Source organism: Dipodomys ordii, unplaced genomic scaffold (genome assembly GCF_000151885.1).
Source record: "Dipodomys ordii isolate 6190 unplaced genomic scaffold, Dord_2.0 Scaffold93, whole genome shotgun sequence".
In the NCBI taxonomy this organism is placed as follows: domain Eukaryota; kingdom Metazoa; phylum Chordata; class Mammalia; order Rodentia; family Heteromyidae; genus Dipodomys; species Dipodomys ordii.
In genome coordinates, this window is record NW_012267309.1 from 9,448,214 (window position 1) to 9,454,248 (window position 6,035).

General features: G+C 37.4%; 1 pseudogene across 1 annotated transcript; it reads right to left on the reverse strand.

The window, feature by feature from the left end:
* Window positions 1-4,512: 4,512 nt before the first annotated feature.
* LOC105993212 lies at window positions 4,513-5,809 on the reverse strand (annotated as a pseudogene). Its single transcript, XR_001175442.1, has 2 exons — window positions 5,000-5,809; window positions 4,513-4,797 (listed from the first exon to the last, which is right to left on the reverse strand). The product of XR_001175442.1 is annotated as an interleukin enhancer-binding factor 2-like (transcript).
* Window positions 5,810-6,035: the final 226 nt, after the last annotated feature.

Genomic DNA, 6,035 nt, shown 5'->3' on the forward strand with positions numbered 1-6,035 from the left:
TAACTTAGGTCTTAATGATGACAACACAGGATTTGTTAAGTGTTATCACTTTGCTTACTTATTCTGTATTATTTAATGAATGAGAACTAATTTACAATGTAGGGAACATCAACCACCAATTTCTCCTCATTAAGAAATTATTGCTGTCCCTCAACAACTATTGCTAGTTGCTGACAGAATAAGTCTGGATCCTCTGCTGTGTGCTGGATTGTCCCACATGTTCCTTTCCACATTGATATGTTGGTCCTATGCTTCAAAACCCCAATGCTGACCAAAGGTGATCTTTAACCAGAGCTCACTAAGAATAAAATAATAATAACTTTTGGCATACATGTGCCATTGGATTAAAAAAAACTACACCATATTTTAGAGATACCTTGAAATGGAACATATTTATTAAAATTATGAAATACCAGAAATACCATTGAAATGGTATACGTGTACATGAATGCTCATTCTGCAAGAGTTAAATATTCTTCCAACTGGTCTCTGTCAAAAGAACTTGGTGTGGGCTCGGAAGGTGGCTCAGTGGTAGAGTGCTTGCCTTGCATGCATGAGGCCCTGGGTTCTATTACTGAGCACCACATAAGCAGAAAAAGCCAGAAGTGGCACTGTGGCCCAAGTGATGGAGCATTAGCCTTGAGTTGAAGATCAGAGGGACAGTGCCCAGGCCAAGAGTTCAGGCCCTATGACCAACAAACAAACAAACAAAAAAAGAACTTGGCATAGTTCACTGGAATATGAAAAACAAAATTTATTTACCTTGCTATAACTCAGCATTAAAAAGTAACAGGAAAATTTGTACAAAAATGAGTAAAAAATTAAGACAGAGGAAAAGTGGGCAGACAATTGCCTTGTCTTCTGAAAAGTGCTATCTAGGAAACCAGGCCACCCTACCATGATTTAACTAGACATTACTTCTACATACCTACCATACTGCCATCTTCATTTCAATGTAAAACTGAGGAATTGGACTGGAAATAGCAAACCTCCTATAGTTTCAGCTTCATGTGAAGCTAAGAGAAAATCCTTTTGAAAGGCTCAGGTCACACAGTGGACAGAGGAGTTACAGTGACTTAGATGTGGCTGGGAGGTGCCCCTGTGGGAATTCTGAGGGCCTATAGACAGTGATAGAATGCAACATGGAGAAGGCTATAGAAAATTTTGAGAAATGAGAGAAAGAAGAGAGAAGTGATAAAAGCAGGATTCAAATACTTTGTGAAGAATCCTGAGACTATCTCAGGCTATGACTAAAGATCATCCACAGGATGCAAAGGAAGTAGAAATTCAGGGAGAAAGAACGAGAAGGAGGGAGAGAAGAAGGGAGAAAGGGAAGAAGGAGGATCACATTACTAGAAATTTCCTCTCCCCTAAATTTAAAATCCATGAGTTCATACATAATATCCAAAATGGGTAAAACGCATTGTTCCTATATGGAAAATTCCAAAACATTAGCTTCTTTTTCTAAAACTAACAAAAAGAAAAGAATGAAATGCAAAAGAGCAAGAGAGATAGTGTTAATGAAAGTGGGGAGGAAAGCTGGATAGACTTTAGACCTTATGCCTCAAACTAAGTAGCCTTGTGCTTATCAGTCTTGAACTTACACTTTTATACTGATATGCATCACTTCCCACCAAAACGTTTGGTGTCCTTGTGCAATGGGACATTCTGTACATTTTTGTTGAATAATTAATCAACAGTTTAGTTAAGAAAAGATTTCACTTCTTCTTAAAATACAAGTTTAATAAAGTATATTCCAAAGAACATAGATCATCTATTTTTTGAAGCACTGGTCTTCACATTGAATTTTATTTATCATTCTCACCTATAAATCTTTATATATATATATATATATATTTGTGAAGATACTGTACAGAGGGGTTACAGTTACTTGAGTAAGGTAATGAGTACAATTCCTATTGAGCATTGTTACTTTCTCCTTTGTTTTTCCCCTACTATCCCTTCCCTTCCTACCTCCTCAACTCCCTCCCCCCACCCCCGCCAAAGTTGGAAAGCTTGTTTTCAACATAGTGTCTTATACATCTTATTGTTATAACAGGTCAACCTGTATCCTTGTTTCAGCATTTTGTTATTTTCCTTCCCCTCCCCAAATTAGAAAAATGTATATATAAAATGCAGGGCACCAGAATCAAATACAGTGAGAACAGGCTTTATACCATATCACCTACAAATCTTTATAGTCAGTGTTAGCCAGTATAGAAGCACACATAAACAAAATTTATCTGTCTTTATAGTGTTTAGAATACCAATGTCCTTTGCTTTAACTTTCATCTTCCTGGATTACTAAAGATGGCCATCTTTTCATATAAGATCTAAGTCACTCCCTTCATGCTAGAATCAGTTTTTAAATGTGACCTTCAACATGTCCAATGAGAATGTAGAGTTAAGTAATCTTGGTGGCTTGCTTTATGATATAGTTTTGAATTTCTATAAAAATAATTCCATCTGAACCTAATATGCTGCATACACTAGCATTAGTAGAGAGGGTGAAGAATGCTTCTATTCAACAAAATGTACTTGGGAAACCTGTTTCATTTCACAACCAATACAATTGCACTTCTTTCACAACATGCTACTAGGTCTATCTATCATTAAAACCAAAGAACAGTCAGTTCTGTACTAAAGGAAGGAAAAATGGCTCTGAGATGCTGTCCAATTTTAATTATATTTTGGGAGGTAGTTGTAATATTTAATGAATACAAACTGTATTCACCTTTCACTTAGTAATAGAATTACAGTCATCAGTGATAAAATTACAGTGATCAGTGAGTTTCTAATTTGTATGCACATATCTTCCCTTTAGTGAAGAGTTCTGTTTTTCCTCTTATTAGTATAATACTTCCAGCCATACAAAACTATTCATTGCAAAGGCACTGCAGACTTTCTGATTAGAAGCTTAATTTAATGGGAAATATGTATTGCTAGACTAAGCTTCTTAAAACCAAAAAATATAGTAGCCTCAGTCAAATAATAAATGTACTTATAGAAATAAACAAGTACACAAATTTCACAGTTCACAGACAGAAGCATAAGTTAATGAAAATCTTCAGCATAATTAGAAAAGTAATTAGAAAAAAAAGATTGTACAAAGATGGTGGCAACAGCAACATAGATTTTGTTGTTTCCTTCTCTAATTCTCTAGCACAAAGCAGAAAGAGATGACAGTTTAAAATTTTTTTAAAGGATATGGTTGGGGATATAGTACAATGGAAGAGCACTTGCTTGGCACTTGCCTAAGAGTTCGGTCCTCAGCTCTGAAAAAATAAAATAAAAAATACATGGTAAACATCTATAGCAAACCTAGGTGTCAAAGAGTACCACAAACTCCAAAATGCACACAGAAGGGGGCAAAGAACCCTTAGATATAGGTCACAGTATCAGTGGTTATGCAAACAAAAACAAAACAAAACAACAACAACAACAAAACCTCATAACCAGTCTGAGAGCCAGAAATCTGTAAAAGTGTCTTTAGGTCAGACTGAATCCCATGGCCATTCTATGAAGAATAGTATACAGGAACTGGAAGACTGCTGGGATAATAATTTGCAGGCTAGAGTGAGGGAGTGTTGGTGACTCTCTGAAACTAACAAAACAACTTATCAATATCAAACCTCTCAGTATGAGAAACCAGTAGGAATAAAATAGAAACCAAGCATTATAGAAATGATAAGTGCAGAGAAACATATAGAATCCAAGTAAAGGAGGCAAAGCAGTAGTGAAAAAAGGTTTCAGAAAATATAAAGTCCATGTATTTACCACCATGCTTAGGAATTTTAGAGCCAATTGGTTATGTAGCCTAAATTTTATGTAGCACAAATTGTCATGTACTATATTATATTATATTATATATTATATGTATATGTGTCTCATCAAACATTTATCTTGTTTATGGTGAAAATATTCAAGATTCTACTATTTTTGTGAAATATACTGTATGTAATATAAATATATAATATAAATGTATTAATTTATATTTATATAGACCTATATGATGTTTATTTTTTAAAAGAATATACTTTTTGATAATACATGGATGCATATTAAATCATTTAACATTAATACATGGTTTCATATTGACAATATATTGTTTAATAATTTACATTAATCCTAGGTAATCAATATTTAATTAGTACTTATATATATTTTTTCTCTACTAGGAAGTATTTTAATCGTTTTTCTTAGAAAAAAATTCCACTTAACAGTTCACAACATTTCAACAACAAAGCACTAGTTGAGAAGTTTTGGGGAATCAGGATTCTAGAGCATTAAGAAATGTTGGTAACCTGCTTTATTATGATGAGTGTCATGGGTCATGAATGGGAGATTTTTGGCTGCTAAGCCAGTATCAAAACAAAGGAATGACCTATGTTTCTGTACAGTTTATTTTCCTTCATGCCATCTCCCTATCCTGTAGAAAAGCCACCACATAAAACCCAGTAGCAGGTTGGTTAGGCTCCAGTCTTCTTGAATTAGAAGAGTGTGGAGGGAAGGTCACTCCTGAGTCTCCATGCTTTCCTCTTCCTCCCCTTGAGGTGGTTATTCTGTATTTTCCTCCTCTTCCTCATCTTCCTTCTTCTTTGGTGGCTTCTTATAAGCCTTTTCTGAAGGTGTCACTATCACTCCATCCCAAGTAGATATTTCAGAAGCAAGATAGCTGGCATCACCCTCCTGGCCAAGGATCTTCCTAAAACCACCATGTGAGAGGATTCCAAGAGAGTCTGAGCTGTATAGCAGACCATGTCCTGCTGTTCCAGGGTCATGACTGTGTGCACTCTGGGAAGGTGGCTCAGTGGTAGAGCGCTTGCCTTGCATGCCTGAGGCCCTGGGTTCGATTCCTCAGCACCACATAAGCAAAAAGAAAAAAGCCAGAAATGGTGCTGTGGCTCAAGTGGTAGGGCACTAGCCTTGAGCTGAAGAGCTGAGAGACAGTGCTCAGGCCCAGAGTTCAGGCCCCACAACCAGACCAAAAAAAAAAATGAAGTTGCCACTCTCACAGGGGTCAGTGATACCCACTGAACCTGGCAGGAACCGTCCTGCAGCCAGAATCTGCAAGCAACGCCTGTATGCCACATTTAGGGCCAAAGGCTGCCTGGTGGGGTTATTCATCACAGCATAGTGCCCAAGTAGGTCAAGAATCCAGGGTGTGAGGGGCTCAAAACCAGGAAAACGAATCCTTAGGTCCTTTAGCAGTCTGATGAGAACTTTAACTGTGGACTGAGAAGCATTTTCCTCAAACCAGCGGGCATGTCTGATGGCTGCTAAGGCACTCTGCATCACCTTGAGATCCAAATGGAGTTCTGGGTCCAGTTTTCGAAGATTGGGTGGCACTGTTGTTATGAGAATTTTCACCGTAGCATCAGAAGAACTAATTTCAAAGCCAGTTTCATTGTTCAGCATGGTCAAAACTTCAGAAGGATCTTGTGTTCGTAGGCTTTCCACACCTTTATTTCCCGGGGCAGCCACAGCTTCCAACGATGGCAGAATCTTCAGTATTACCACTAAGTCAGCCACATTGTATCCTGTAGTCATTGTTCCCTTTTTGTATGATCCTACCTGTCTGACTTCTTCAATTTGCACTTCAAATGTCCGTGGAGCTAAAATCAGATTGTCGATCACATTGTTTATTTTTGTCACCAGAGAAAGGATAGAAGCCTATTCAGGGGAATTGGGAGCAAGGTCCTGATTCCTCTTCAGCAAGGTTCACTGAAGGAAGTTTCATCAGGTGCTGGCTTCACCTGAGGGAAGGCCATTTCACACAAATGGAAATCAGATGGGATGGATATGTGGCACAGAGGGCCTGAACCCGCCTCCTGGGTCTCTCCCGCCACGACCCCGCCTCTGTCACCCCTCATGGCGCCCTCACGCCTGAACCTAATTAGTACTTATATAATGTTTATATTAGTGGTTTTATATGTTATCTGACAATATTGTAGATATATTATGTTAAACTATTATTAAATGAATTTTACCTGTTTCTTTTAACTTAAATGTAGCTACTTGAAAATTTAAAATTG